General features: G+C 48.1%; 1 protein-coding gene and 1 long non-coding RNA gene across 5 annotated transcripts in view; both read left to right on the top strand.

Moving 5' to 3' along the window:
- The window catches only part of LOC310837217 (uncharacterized protein), a 277,947-nt gene that overhangs the window by 178,616 nt on the left and 84,765 nt on the right, over positions 1-14,566 (top strand). The gene's annotated exons all lie outside the window — the stretch shown is intronic.
- LOC310838263 lies at positions 7,118-12,760 on the top strand. The gene is made up of 3 exons (XR_014560866.1): positions 7,118-7,542; positions 7,829-8,002; positions 12,662-12,760. It is a non-coding gene; the product is annotated as an uncharacterized lncRNA (long non-coding RNA).

The following is a 14,566-nucleotide window of genomic DNA, read 5'->3' as shown; positions in this document are numbered from 1 at the left end:
CCGGCGCTTACCCCTCGGAGTCGTCCGGGTACGCCTTAATCTACCTATCCTTTTCTCCCCCGTTTTCCGTCTTGGAATTGAGTCCGGGAAAGCGTGGCTCTTAGTTATTTCTCTGACGTCCCTCCCTCGGAGTCGTCCGGAGGCGCCCTTCAAAGAAAAAAAATTATCCTCCTATCCTTTTCTCCCCCGTTTTCCGTCTTGGAATTGAGTCCGGGAAAGCGTGGCTCTTTACTGTTTTCTCTGACGTCCCTCTCTCGGAGTCGTCCAGAGGCGTCCTTCAAAGCTCTCTCTCTCTCTCTCTCTCTCTCTCTCTCTCTCTCTCTCCTCTAATTATGCCCGGTGACCTTTGTTAGGGATGACCCAGGTACGTGAGAACGCAAGGTTGTTTGTTTCCTTTCCAAACCTTCATTTTCTCGGGCCTTAATCTGGCATTGCACTGCGCAAGCGTCCAGTAGGGGTTCCGAACTTAGTCTCAACGGCTAGGCAGGAGGCTGTCGTGGAGGGTAGAGGGGGGAATTGGGGCCCCACACTAGGATTAGTCTTGTAAGCAGCGCTGAGGTAAAGGAATTCCGGGCAGAGAGACCCGTGGTTTGAGGTTCCGGGCAGAGACCCGTGGTTTGAGGTTCCGGGCAGAGACCCGTGGTTTTGTTTCAGGTTCAGGTTTGAGATTTCCAGAAATTAATTCGTGGTTTATAGATAAGTAGGAATTGTGTTAGTCAAGGGTACTTTGAGTACTGAAAGGATCTTTTATCTGTCCCCCCTTTCTTTCCCATTGCCCCTCTTCCCTTGTGTGTGTGCGTCCACTCTTTCTGTCTTTAGCGTACTTCGTTAATGAAAAGAAAAAAGAAAAAAAGCCTAAAATAACATATGAGAGAATGGGAGCTCACTAAACACCCTAACTGGACTCCTCCTGGCAACATAGCTTCCATGAAGCCTTTTTGCCCCGGAGAGGATTCTAATATGCCCCTCCAGCTTGTCATCTCCAATTGAAAAAAATAAAAATAAAAAATAAAGGGGCAAAATGGTCTTTCCAAGTACAAAGTACGAGACCATTGTAACTTTTAGTGGGTGGATTAGGCCCACCACCTGGAACCCAGGGCACAGTGGCCACCCCAGGGATCCTTCAACAAAATCAGGGTTTGAACCCTTAGGGAGAGCTGAACACATCAAATTTGTGGTGTTAAACTATAACCTAAAGCTAGAACATGAAACCGTAAATTTAATGGTGCTCAGAAGGCAGTAGATATAATAACAGCCCAGCCTGAGAGCCCACACATTAGAGATCTTAGTTTCTCTTGGAAAAAAAAAAGGATAAGAGATGTACTCAAAGATTTGGAATATTAAAAGGGTTTGTGTTTACATTGGCTCCGGCATCCACAGACTGTTCTTAAATGCACATAGTTTTTAAATTGCAAGCATGCTTCAAAATTTTAAATCTAAGAAAGCCATGTTGGGCCTCATCAATCTTAAACAGGACCAAAAAATAAATAACTTTAAAAAAAAATCATTAGAATGAAGTGTGCAAATGTTTGTTCTTTGAGAGAGGCTCCAAGGAGTCTTCCTCCGAGTAGCTTGAGTGAGGAGTATGATTTTAAGTTGATGGTAGATAATGTTATGTTGCAACATTTGAGTTTATGAGTTTATATCCGTGTTCCAGTATTTTTTTCCAGTATTTTGAAATGTGCTGTGAAGAAACTAATGTTTCTGCTGCAAAAGCCTAGTAGAGCCAACTGCTCTCTCAAGCTAAAATGCAGTGTATGTATTTCATTAAGCATCTGCCTATGAAAATGTGTTCTTTCTAAGAAACATTGGTATTAAAATTGGTATTAAATGTAGAGACTTCCATAGCCAGCAAAATTGTCTATCTGAGTCCAGTCCTGATACCAGTCTTCCTGGCCTCTTTTCTTAAAAAATGCCCTTTGTTTCATTCTGTCTCTTTCAGGGTTTTTTCCCCCCTTCTCCTTCTTACTTCTGTGCCAGGTAAATTTACTCCCAAGTAAGCTTCCTTTAAAGGAAACTGCAAAGGGGGGGCATAGATTAGGCTTACTATTCCTCTGCAAGTTCAGGAAAAACTCACTTTTGTATTCCTTTTAAATCAAATCTATGGCTGTTTTAACGATGCTTTATAAGAGATCCTCTCCCTCTTAGGAAAAATGTTCACTTCAATCTTCCTTTAAAGAGAATTTCTCTAGGAACTTGAAGGAAGCAAACTCAAACTATCTCAAGATCTGCTAAAACGGTTCTGTGTAAAGTTGGCTCTTTTTCTTTTTCTCTTCCTTAGTACATGATACGAGCATAGATGTTTCCTTTCCCAGTTGAAAATCTGTACTTAAATGTATATGTCCTTTTGGTAGTGTAAATCTTGCTTTGAAATCTTGCTATGAACACTGTATTTAGGGTTGGACTAGATGACCCAAGGGTCCCTTTTAGCTCTCCCAATTTGTGGCTGTGTGGAGGGCCATGTGTCTGCAAGCATGTGATGAGTTGAAATTCAGCCCAACTTTGCTCTTTGTTTTACTTTAAAAAAGGTGAGAGGTAAAAATCCGTGATGTTTTGAAGCAGAACTGGTAATTTCAAGCATTTGAGTGATTACAGTGTTTATCATTTTCTCTACTATTAAAAAAAAACAAAACAAAACTTCAAAGCCAATTCAAAGTTTAAGCACATAAAATACATATGAGTCTTGACCATTTATCCTGTAAATAAAGGGCAGAAAAATTTGTCTGCAAATGGTAAGGCTGAAATGACTGAGAATGTTAAAAAAAAAATCCTATAAATTCTGACTCTCTGACCATTTTTTCCCATATATAAGGGCGTGGCATTGTTCCGTGAATGACCAGAGGGAAATCACACAAAATGATAGCCCTTTCCTGTACATAAAGGAAGCAGTCCTTTTTGCTTGGGCTACAATTGCTAACTTTATTGAATACTTTAATTGCTCAGTTTCTCTTTTTTGTTTAAAAAAAAAAATCTAACCCTATTTTTTAAAATCTACTCCTTACCCTTCATTTCCTTTATTCAAATGGTAATTTAGCCAAAGGTTTCAACATTTTCAATAGTATAAAAGGTCTGCTGAGATATGAACTCTGCACATGCACAGAGGCTAGATCAGCAACAAAGGGGGGAGAGAGATAGAGGAAGGAGGGGGAACTGTAGGGAGTGAGAGGAGCTTGGGCTGAACGGGAAAATTTATCCAAATTTCCTTATGTAAAAAACTTGGAGCCACTGAGGGAAATCACCCTTAATGTCTCTTTTGCTCCAGGGGCTACGTAAGACAAAAGGTGTTAAGTAGTTTCAAATCTTAACATGATTAACATGCCAAATTCTTTTCACAGGTAAATATGAAAGCACTCCCCCCCCAAGGGATTAAAATCACAGACTTTGTGTGCATTTTAGGAACAGCATTTCCTGACAGACTTCCCAGCATTTTGCTATTAACATTCTAACTGATGTTGACACATCAAGAAACACTCTTTTATTTTCATTTGGGATGTTAGAATGCCAAAACAGGTTACTTCAGGTTTCTTAAAATTGTGTGTCTTAGCATTTATTTATTTTTCGTTCCTCATAGGTCATTGTATGTGTGTGTGTGTGTTTTATTATTATTTTAACCTTGTACTTTTTTTTTACAGTTCTCTTTCTCTCCAAAGTGAAGGAAAGCAAACAAACTTAGCAGATAATAACAGTAATTATATGGAAATGTGATAATAATATTGGAATGAATAAAATGCTTAATCCGCTAAGATTTTTATTATTTGCAGCTTCCCATGGAAACTGAAGGACATCCTTTTTGCCTTTCGCCCCTTCCCTTTTTTTAACCGTCTTTAAAGTCCCCAAAACCCTGCCCCTTACAGGATATCTCAGATCATGCCTGATGGGGGTGACCCCCATGTCAGGCGGAGAGGGTCCTCCTTTGTCCTCTCTGCCAAGCCAGGGAGGGGCCAGTTCGCAGGAGTGAAGAAAGACAGTCAGGTTAACCTAAAAACCCTAAAACTGTTTCTGAATCCCCCCCCCCAGCCAGGCCTCCAAGCCTCGCCTCAGGAACTCTCAAATCTTTTTTTCTCTCTCTAAGGCTAAAAGCATTAGCTAAGCATATTGCTCTTGCTGTAACAAAAAGACTGAAACGAAGGTGGAGAACAGAGTCCTTTGCTTCTCAAAGCCTTTTTGTTTCTAAGGCCAGTGGCCTTGTTAAAACCAGATTGCAACTTTCTTACAGGAGAATGAAACATATCTGAACACTCTGACACCCCCTTTGGTTTCTCACCCCCTTTTCCTGGGAACAGTGCAAAATAGTCCCAAGACGGGAACTTTCTGTTCATGCTCAGGAGACATGGGGCAGAACTTTTCAGAAGGAGGAGAAAGGGGAGGGAACTGGAAGGGGAATATATGCTCTGTGCAAATGGCTGTGAACTCGTGCTTGTTTGTGAGTTATCACACTTGCTCCTTCTACCAGTTCATGGATGGTAGAAATAAAGCTTTTTCTCCGAAACTATTCCTTGAGTGTCTGTTGACTCCCATTTTCCCTTTCCCGGGCGCAATATTTTTCCCACCCGAGGGCAAAGCCTCATAAGGCTACAGGAGGACTGCAGCTGTTCTTCCTTGGGATCCAGATGCTGCCTTCCTTTGGGGGGAGGGGGATTTGGGTAAATAAAATAAACCCCCTTCAAATTGAGGGAAATGTCACATTTGTGAACAGAGGATGTAGACAGACGAGAACATTCCCACATGGGGGGAGCACAGGGAGAAGAAAAGCCCGTCTGCATCTTCACAACCGGACCACTTCCTCTGTCCCAGATGCAACAACAAATGTCTCTCCCCTTTTCAGGCTAAACAAGTAGACAAACTAATGTGAAAGCAAATTTCAGGTGTATCCTCAGGAAATGCTAAAGCAAGGATAAAAGACTCCTTCTCCCAACCTTTTCGGACAAATGAGGAGGGATTATCAGTCACTGGGTGCCTTGTAGTACTAACAGAGGACATGGAACACATAACATCCTTTCTGGCTCACTGTAATAAAATTCTTACCATCCTGATAGATACTTGTAAAACCTTATGGAAAAATCCTAGCAGAGCGTTTGTGGGTTTTGATCCAGAAGAAATGGAAATTGGTGCTGTCTCAAAAGAGGCTAGTTCTCTCAAGCTACCCTCAGCCTTTGGGAATCTTGTCACAGGAGGAGCGAGAAGCTCCCCTCTGGAGTTCGTAAAGGGTAGATATTCCTGGTGCCCTTAATCCTGCTGTTCCGCCAGGGAAGCGGGGCTGCGTCCAAAGCACGGAATGGTGGAAGTACTCAGGGAAGGGAGCAGAGAGCGAGGGAAGCATTAGGCCCCCATTTCTAGGAAGGGGAACATCGGCCTGAAGGGGAGCAGCTGCTTTTGGGCAAGCGGAGCTGGAGAAAAGCTGGGCCTGTCCTGCTGCGCTTCAGGCCCTGACAGCCTCCAAGTCCAAGTGTAAGTTGACTTCGCCCCTCCATTCACCGCGCGAGGAGGGCCGTCCCGGAGTTGACGCTGCCACGGAGGCCAGAAAGAGCAGAGGTCATGTTGGGTCAGGGCAACCGGTCCTTCTATGTTTGGAGCGGGAGGAAGGGCCGGCGGCCAAATTTTGTGCCTGTCTGTTATACACACATACATCTCAATAATAATAATAATAATAATAATAATAATAATAATAATAATTTATTATCTATACCCCGCCCATCTGGTTGGGCTTCCCCAGCCACTCTAAACTTCCCTGAACTTCCCTTCAGATGTCTTCTAAAAGTCTGGTAGTTGTTGATCTCTTTGGCATCCACAGGGAAGGTGCCACTACCGAGAAGGCCCTCTGACTGGTTCCCTGTAACTTGGCTTCTCGCAATGAGGGAACCGGCAGAAGGCCCTCAGCGCTGGACCTCTGTGTCCGGGCAGAAGAATGGGGGTGGAGACGCTCCTTCAGATATACTGGACCGAGGCCGTTTATCTATCTCTATCATCTACCTACCTACCTACATAGATATATACACACACCCCTGGCTCTCGTTTGGAGGAGGAGTGAGAGAGACGGAGGCACCTTACTGGCAGAATGGCATTTCCCTGGCACCTCCTTTCCTCCCAGGAGCTCCTCCTTCCACAACAACCCTGCCAGGCTGGCCTCTTGCATGTCGCCCCCTTTCCAGCAGGCGAAGCTGCAGGGACCACTCCCTTCCTGGCCCCCCCAAAATGGAGGCGGCTTTGGACCCTGGAGGAACCTGAGAGGAGCCTCGCCCCTTCCCAGACTTTTCCGCCATCCATTTATTAATACTATTCATTAGGCCTCGCGGGGCTCTGGCACCCGGCACAGTTATGCTAAAGAATTTCAAACCCTAAGAGTTTAAAATAGATAGATGGATAATTGATAGGTAGATGATCTATAGATATATGGCAGCTGCCGGATGCCCCCCTTGTTTGGGCCTGTGATGGACAGCAGAGCCAGGCCAGTCAGCGGATTTCGTCCCTCAGAAATTTCCTGTAGCCTCGCTCTGATTGGCTGCTAAGCCTGCGGGGGGCGGAGCCAGCCCTTTTGGCGGGAAAATGCAAGGCGCCTTTTCTGAGGGATGGTCTGAGGGGGGAGAGGAAGAGGAGTCATGTGGGAGTTCAAGGGGAGAAGCTGGGGGAGGGAAGGGAGACCCCCAAGAAGGAGGGCTGAGGGGACCCCCTGGGTGTGGGGGGCGGACTGAGAGAGGGGGGAGTGGCCAGCTCTCTGGGCTCAGCTTGCGAAGGGTTAAATCGAGCAGAACTGGAGTCCTAGAGAGGACAGGAAGTAGAGACAGCAGGGGGCGGGTTCTCCAGAGCAGAGTCCCCTCCCTCCGCGCCCCTTCCGGCCTCTCTTGTCTTTCTCCTCCCCGTGCTGCCTCGGTTTCCCTCCTGGGAAGAGTCCGGGGAGTCTCCTCTCTCTCTCTCCCCTTGGGGTGCCTGGGGGAGAAGGGGGTCCCGGGGCTGCAGGGGAGACCCCCAAGTCTGGGAGCAGAGGGTCCTGCTGCCCCCTGGGGGAAATGGGGGCGCCCCTGCCAGAGCCCCACGGGAAGCCTCTCTGGGGGGCTGCAGGGGAAAGAGAGGCTGAGCTGGCTCCCCTCTATGAGGCAGTGCAGGGAGGAGGGGGCTGGGGGGGTGCCCTGTCTCCGGGGACCAAGGAGCAGGCAAGCAGAGCCATGGGGTGCTTCCTAATTTGGTGGTTGCTCACCCCCCTTGCTGGACAAAGACTGGACCCCATCCCTGGGGTTCTTAAGAACACAACAGATTTAACACATGTGCAGGATCTATACTTTGACGGCTTTCATGCCACTGTGGGGGCCACATTTTGAGACTGGAGACTTGCAAAGATGGTGTATTAGCACAGGGAATATCGAAGGGGGAGGGGTGCATTTCAAAAATGTGGCATCGCCATCTCCTCTGCTTCCACATACAGCTTTGGTCCCCATGCAACCCCTGACAGAGGAAAATATGGCCACAACATCTGGCTTGTGATGAGAGAGCTCAAGGATTGTGAACAGGGCTCTCCATACAAAGCACCTAGCATGGGGGCGACTACAGGTAATGGCTACTCTGCTATTTTCTGCCCTTGCTCTGATGTTGCAGTTTTCAGGCTTGGGGACAGGATGTTGTCTGGGTTTTGCACCAAGTTGTGTCCATAAGCCCCACTGAGTTCAAGGGGATCTACTCTCAGGTCACCACCGAAACCACAGGAGAGGCTTACAAATGGGGCTTCTGTTGGGAAGGGGCTGCCCCATTTGTGCTTCTCCAGGGGCAGGAGAATATCTAGGTCAGGAGAATCCCTGCAGGGCCTCTGAGGCTCCCTTTGTTTCTTCCTCTCTCCCAGGGCCCTGCAGCTTCTTTTGGCTCCTTGACTCCTCAGGAAGGATGAAAGAGACGGATCCTGAAAAGCTCATAAGGATGGAAGGGGGAAGATGGACGGTTGACCTGGTCAGGTTGTCTCCTGCATCCCTCCTCTCAACCTCTGAGCGCTCCCTCCCAGGGGCCTCCGAGAGATCTGGTGAGTCTCAGGGGAGTGGAGATGGGGACCTGGATGGATGGAGCTGGAGAGGTATTGGGGCTTCCTCAGCTGGGGGGGGGGGGAGGCAGGCGGATGGAGATGGAGAAGGGGAGCACCTTTTCGGGCTCCCCCACCTGCCTGCCTGCCTGCTCCTTTGTCATCTGCAGGCAATTTGAGCCAGGAATAGATCACAGCTCCCCGGCCACCACAGCTCAAAAGGTCTAAAACCAATTCTGTGATCTGAATGCCCTACCTTTTTCAGCCAACTCACTGATCCTGCTTTGCAGTCTGAATGCAGATGGGGTCTCTGTGTGTTGTCTTTTTCTTTTCGGAATAACTTCTTATTTGCTTTTAAAAACAAGGAACATAGGACTAATAAATGATACAAATATGAAGACTAAGTCTTCGCATGCCATTTGCATATCAAAAATAGCAGAATAAATTTGCAGAAATATCTAGTAACATATGGTTCGTCATTAGTGGTTGGTGTATGAGTTCCGGGTTCATGAATTCCGCTAAGCCGCTTATCAGCTGATCCGCTAAGCCGCTAATAGCACTAATCTGCTAAGCCGTCAATGGGCTTGCTTCGCAAGACGAAAAAACCGCAAGATGAAGAGACTTGCGGAACGGATTCTTTTCGTCTTGCGAGGCACCACTGTATAGAAAAGAGAAAGGGGGGGAGAATAACTAAAATACCCTTTATCACATTTGGAAGAGGCTGGCCATCTTTTAGTGGGTCCAGCCATCTGGCAGGTATGAAAGGAATGTATGAATGATGAATGATTGAGTCCTTATTGCTTCTTACTTGATAATCAATAACGGGTTGTAATGTGAAGAGAATTGCGTCATGTTTGTCTTTCTTGAAAACGCTCTGATAAAGGTAAAAAGAACTCAACACTGTTTTCATGACATAGCCAGCCGTCACGTGGCCTCCCTGAGGTGGAGAAGGGCGCGAGGGTCGGTGTCCTGGAGGTTCGGGCTCGCGCTGACCTCTCCCCAGCCTCCGCCCCCACTGCCCCTGCTCTGCTTCTCCTTTCCCACCAGAGCAACTAATAATAATAATAATAATAATTTATTATTTATACCCCGCCCATTTGGCTGGGCTTCCCCAGCCACTCTGGGCGGCTCCCAATCAAGTGTTAAAACAGTACAGCATTAAATATTAAAAACTTCCCTAAACAGGGCTGCCTTCAGATGTCTTTCAAAGATAGGATAGCTGCTTATTTTCATCACATCTGAAGGGAGGGTGTTCCACAGGGCGGGCGCCACTACCAAGAAGGCCCTCTGTCTGGTCCCTTGTAACCTCACTTCTCGCAGGGAGGGAACCGCCAGAAGGCCCCTGGAGCTGGACCTCAGTGTCCAGGTTGAACGATGGGGGTGGAGACGCTCCTTCAGGTATACAGGACTGAGGCCGTTTAGGGCTTGAAAGGTGAGCACCAACACTGAATTGTGCTTGGAAACGTTGAGCATTTTGTCACCCCCCTCATGATGACACCCAGGGTGGCTCACCCCCGCCGCTCCCTTTCTACGCCACTGTCTCCCACTGGTTGCCCCGATTGTCGGAACCGTGGGGTGGAAGGCCAGCTGTCTTGGGTCTCCCTTCTCAGCCTTGCCTCTGCGGAGGTCCATCAGTCATCCTCCGACGTGCGTCCGCGACTCACGCTGCTGTGCGTGCATGAGGACACGTTACTCAGCAGAGTAAACACAACAGATCTGGCTCGAGGTGTGGATACTAGACTACGTTTATTGTACATAAATCAGGACAATTCTCTTCTTGCCATTCTTCTTGGAGAGAGAGAAAAACAAAAGCAATACAGAGCGGAGATTCCGCTCACAGGACTCCAGCAATCTGTGCTGGAATGTAAACAGACACATGACATGTAACAGTCCCACATATCTGCAGCAAGGGTGGAATGGAATTCCCAACACTGATTCCACCAGGCGTACGTTAAGCCCCCTATATCTGTGGCATCCTAGAGCATGATATGAGTGGCTACTGGATCAGAGCTGTGCCTCTTTTATTCATGCTCAAGGGCTTGTTCAAATTAATGTGTGGATGATGATGTAATTATTCAGCAATCAACATGGTCCATTCTCATCTGTAAGTGAACTAACATTCGAAACAATGAATAAGAAGTCAAAGTGAATTTCCTGGGACACATTTTATTCCATCTCACCTACAATTCTGTGTGCTGAACACACACAAACACATAGCTAATATGAAATTCCGGGGAGTTATGGTCTCCAAACAACATTAAACTCGTGCCAGCAGGTTAATGATTTCCTTGCCTCCTTGAATTCCCCAGACAAACAAATTATATGAAGATCACTGTGGATTAAATGGTGCATTTCTACTGTTAACATTACATCTTAAAACATATTATGCTGATACAGAAGTAGCAACACTCCATATAGAAATGGAACCTCAGAAAATCAACTTGCACAAAGAAACATGAAACAACAACAACACCAAAACTGACTTTATGGATCAAAAGATAATCTCTGCTGGAGTTGAAATCCAGCTCTGCTCTTTTTAACCCTTGGCAAGCCGAGAGCAACCAGAGCTCCGCTCTCTCCTCCTCCAAGGCAGGAGCCTGGGAGGAACCCCCCCCCCAAGATGCTTCATTTGGGAGACCCCCCCCCCAAGAAGCAGGGGACCCCTCACGTAGGAGAGTCTGGAAGGGATCCCGAGGGGTGTCTAGTCCACCCCGTGCCAGGCAGGAATCTCAGTTCAAGCATCTCTGACGGAGGGACCCCCACCCTCTGCAGAAACCTCCCTTCCCCTATGTCCTCATTGTTGTCTTTCAGCTCGCCTTGGGTCCGGAGGCAGGGCGGAGAGGGGGCCCCGTCCTCCAGAGCAAGAGACCCCCCTCCCCAGTCGCAGCTGCCCCTCTCCTGCACCAGAGCTGCCTGGGTCTCTCCTAACTGGGAACCTCCTCTCTCACGCCCCATGGGGTGCATTGGGAGAAGGGAGAATTTCAGGGCTGCATGCGGTAACCCCCAAGTTGGGGGGCAGAGGGTCCTGCCCCCTTCCTCTCTGCCAACCAGGGAGGAAGGGCGTGAGTTTGCAGGAGCTCTACTCAACATTTAGGTCCAGATGCTGCTTGCCCCCTTGGGGAGGGGTCTTGGGGTCGGGGAGAAAGGAGCATCCAATAATCCCCATTCTGATGTAGAGAAGTCAGGGGGGGGGGGCAAAAAATCCGACCCACCTTGTGAGGGAGAGGGATCCAGAAGGATCCTGCGCTCCTCACCCAAGCCTTTCTCCTTGCGCCCAGAGCCCTGTGCAGTTTCAGCCTGGGAGGGAGTGTGCATGTGAGTGTGAGCAAGCCCTGAGTATGGCATCTGAGGCCACGCAGCTCTCCTTCTCCACAAGGCCAAGATTTGCTGGAGCCGTTCGTGCCTTGCCTTGCAGAAGCTGGTCAGTGGCTTGGGGCCAGTCCTGGATCCTTTGCGGTCCATGGGCTTCGGCTGATGGCTCAGCTGTGCCCCTATCTGTGACTGCATTATTGCGAGCACTGTTCCACAGCATTTGATATTTTCATTTGCATATATTCATTCGAAATAAGATGGGTGGTTGAAGCTATTCTATATCCTCCCACCACGCTGACAAAGAATTCTACGAAATGGGAGTCAATATCCGGAATCACTGTTCAGTGTTGGACATCATATTTGCTGAATGCACAAAGCTTCACAGCTTGTCTTTCATTGTACAAAGTCTGGTACCTCGCTTCCATTAAAGATTTTCAGAGACTTGGTACTTGTTATGGTTTGAAGGAATTCTATATTGTTTTTTGCGTATGTACATGGTCATTGTGTTGCCTAGACTTTGCTGACGTGCCCCTATCTGGGCGAGGGGGACCTCTGTAGTCTCTGCTCTGGCAACCTCTAGGTTAGACTCAACCTCTAGGCTAGACTACTGCTATGCCTAACACAGAGGTTTGTCTCCAAAGGCGGTGCAGAAACGTCATCTGGTGCAGAATTCAGAGGCCAGGCTGCTCCCTGGGGGAATATGGCTTATTGAAGATATTCCACCGATCCTGGCCTGACTGCGCTGGCTGCCAACCAGTTTGTGGGTCCAGGACAAAGGGCTGCTTTTGACCTCTAAAGGCTTTAGGAATATATGTGAAATACTGGCAAAAAGTTTCCTCTGGTCAAGATCTGGTCCTCTGTCCCCATGGCCTGGGGAAATGTGTCAGACTCTGCCCCTGGGGGAAGACGTGTTGTTCTGAATCTCAGCTCAAGCTTAATCTTCCTCCTTGTGTCTGATGTGTGCAAATGAAGACTGGATCTGGCCAGGGGTGCCCCTTTTTCTGGCAAAATGCAGGGCAGTGTTGGGGGGGGCGTTATTTTCTGTTGCCTATTGGGGGTACCTTGTGTTGTTATGAATGGGGGAAGGGCAGATCCCCCCAAATTCTCAGTTTAGCCAATGGGATAATTCCGCTAATATTCGCTAATATTCAGAGTATTAAGGGGAGGCACCAAACGCAGCTGCATTATGTTTAGGGCAACCAGCCCAGAGGGCCTGACAAAGCTGGTGCTGATAGCCAAGCCACGGAAACCAAGGGAGGTTGCCATGGTTACGGTGGGTGGGAGAGACCATGTCAGCTTCTCTGCTGGGTTGTCAAAGGACAAGAGCTCTGTGCCCATCCTTGCTCACAGATTATTCCAGATCTCTGAAAATTAAATTAGGAAACACCGATTGCTGTGCCTACATATTTAATGTTGCCTATAGAATAATGAAATTGGTGTTGTTTGAACAGTTGAATCCCGCCCCCCTTACCGTATTTTTCGCTCTATAACACGCACCTGACCATAACACGCACATCGTTTTTAGAGGAGGAAAACAAGGGAAAAAACATTCTGAATGAAACAGTGGATGTATCATTTTTGTGCTTCATGCTGTGGCCACAGACATGTGATCTGATGAATTTGGGCTGACCCAATGCAAAAATCCTGAGAATCCCTGTGCATCCATGGTTTGTAACCACGTTTTTGCACCATTGCAGCCCCAGGCAACAGTGGGTGCGTGATTTTTGGGGGGCAGGCTGTAGCCATGGACATGCTATGTGCTCTGATGGTGAATTTGGGCTGACCCAATGCAAAGACCCTGAGGATCCATGTGGATCCATGGTTTGTAACCACGTTTTTGCACCATTGCAAAATGGTGATTTGGGGGGTATGTGATTTTGGGGGGGGGCAGGCTGTAGCCATGGACATGCTATGTGATCTGATGGTGAATTTGGGGTGACCCAATGCCAAAATCCTGAGAATTCCTGTGGATCCATGCTTTTTAACCACATTTTTGCACCATTGCAACCCCAGGCAACAGTGGGTGCGTGATTTTTTGGGGGGGGGCAGGCTGTAGCCATGGACATGCTATGTGATCTGATGGTGAATTTGGGGTGACCCAATGCCAAAATCCTGAGAATTCCTGTGGATCCATGCTTTTTAACCACATTTTTTTGCACCATTGCAGTCCCAGGCAACAGTGGGTGCGTGATTTTTGGGGGGGCAGGCTGTAGCCATGGACATGCTATGTGATCTGATGGTGAATTTGGGGTGACCCAATGCCAAAATCCTGAGAATCCCTGTGGATCCATGCTTTTTAACCACATTTTTGCACCATTGCAGCCCCAGGCAACAGTGGGTGCGTGATTTTGGGGGGGCAGGCTGTAGCCATGGACATGCTATGTGATCTGATGGTGAATTTGGGGTGACCCAATGCAAAGATCCTGAGAATCCCTGTGGATCCATGCTTTGTAACCACATTTTTGCACCATTGCAGCCCCAGGCAACAGTGGGTGCGTGATTTTTTTGGTGCAGGCTGTAGCCATGGACATGCTATGTGATCTGATGGTGAATTTGGGGTGACCCAATGCAAGGATCCTGAGAATCCCTGTGGATCCATGCTTTTTAACCACATTTTTGCACCATTGCAGCCCCAGGCAACAGTGGGTGCGTGATTTTTTTGGTGCAGGCTGTAGCCATGGACATGCTATGTGATCTGATGGTGAATTTGGGGTGACCCAAAGCAAAGATCCTGAGGATCCATGCTTTGTAACCACATTTTAAGTGGGGAGCGAAGGAAAAACAAAGAAGGGACATTAGAGGGGTGTGCAGAGAAGCAGCTGGCTAAGAATGCAGGAGAGGGATTTAACGGGAGGGAGGAGAGAAAGGCAAAAGTTTCCCCCCACCCAAGCCAGCCATCTCTCTCTCTCTCTCTCTCTCTCTCTCTCTCCCTCCTCCCTCCCCCTCTCTCTCTCCCTCCCCCTCCCCCCTCTCTCTCCCTCTCCCCCAGCAGCACCTGAGCTTGCCTGGAGGGGAGGGGCTTTCCCTGCTCTTTGTTCCGTTTCAGCAAACACAGCAACGAAACAGAGAAGGGTGGGCAGTAAGACCCTGAGGCAGAATGCAGGAAAGCAGCCGCTCCCTCTTTTCAGGTTTCGCTTCTCCGTGCAGCGTGCAGCGCCGCGATTTGATTTTTGCATGATTTTTCGGCTCCAGGGACCACACATTCGCTCTATAACACGCACAGACATTTCCCCTTCCTTTTTAGAAGAAAAAATC

This window comes from Podarcis gaigeae (assembly GCF_964106915.1).
Source record: "Podarcis gaigeae genome assembly, chromosome: 2".
NCBI lineage: Eukaryota > Metazoa > Chordata > Lepidosauria > Squamata > Lacertidae > Podarcis > Podarcis gaigeae.
This window is presented reverse-complemented; position numbering and strand designations above follow the sequence as displayed.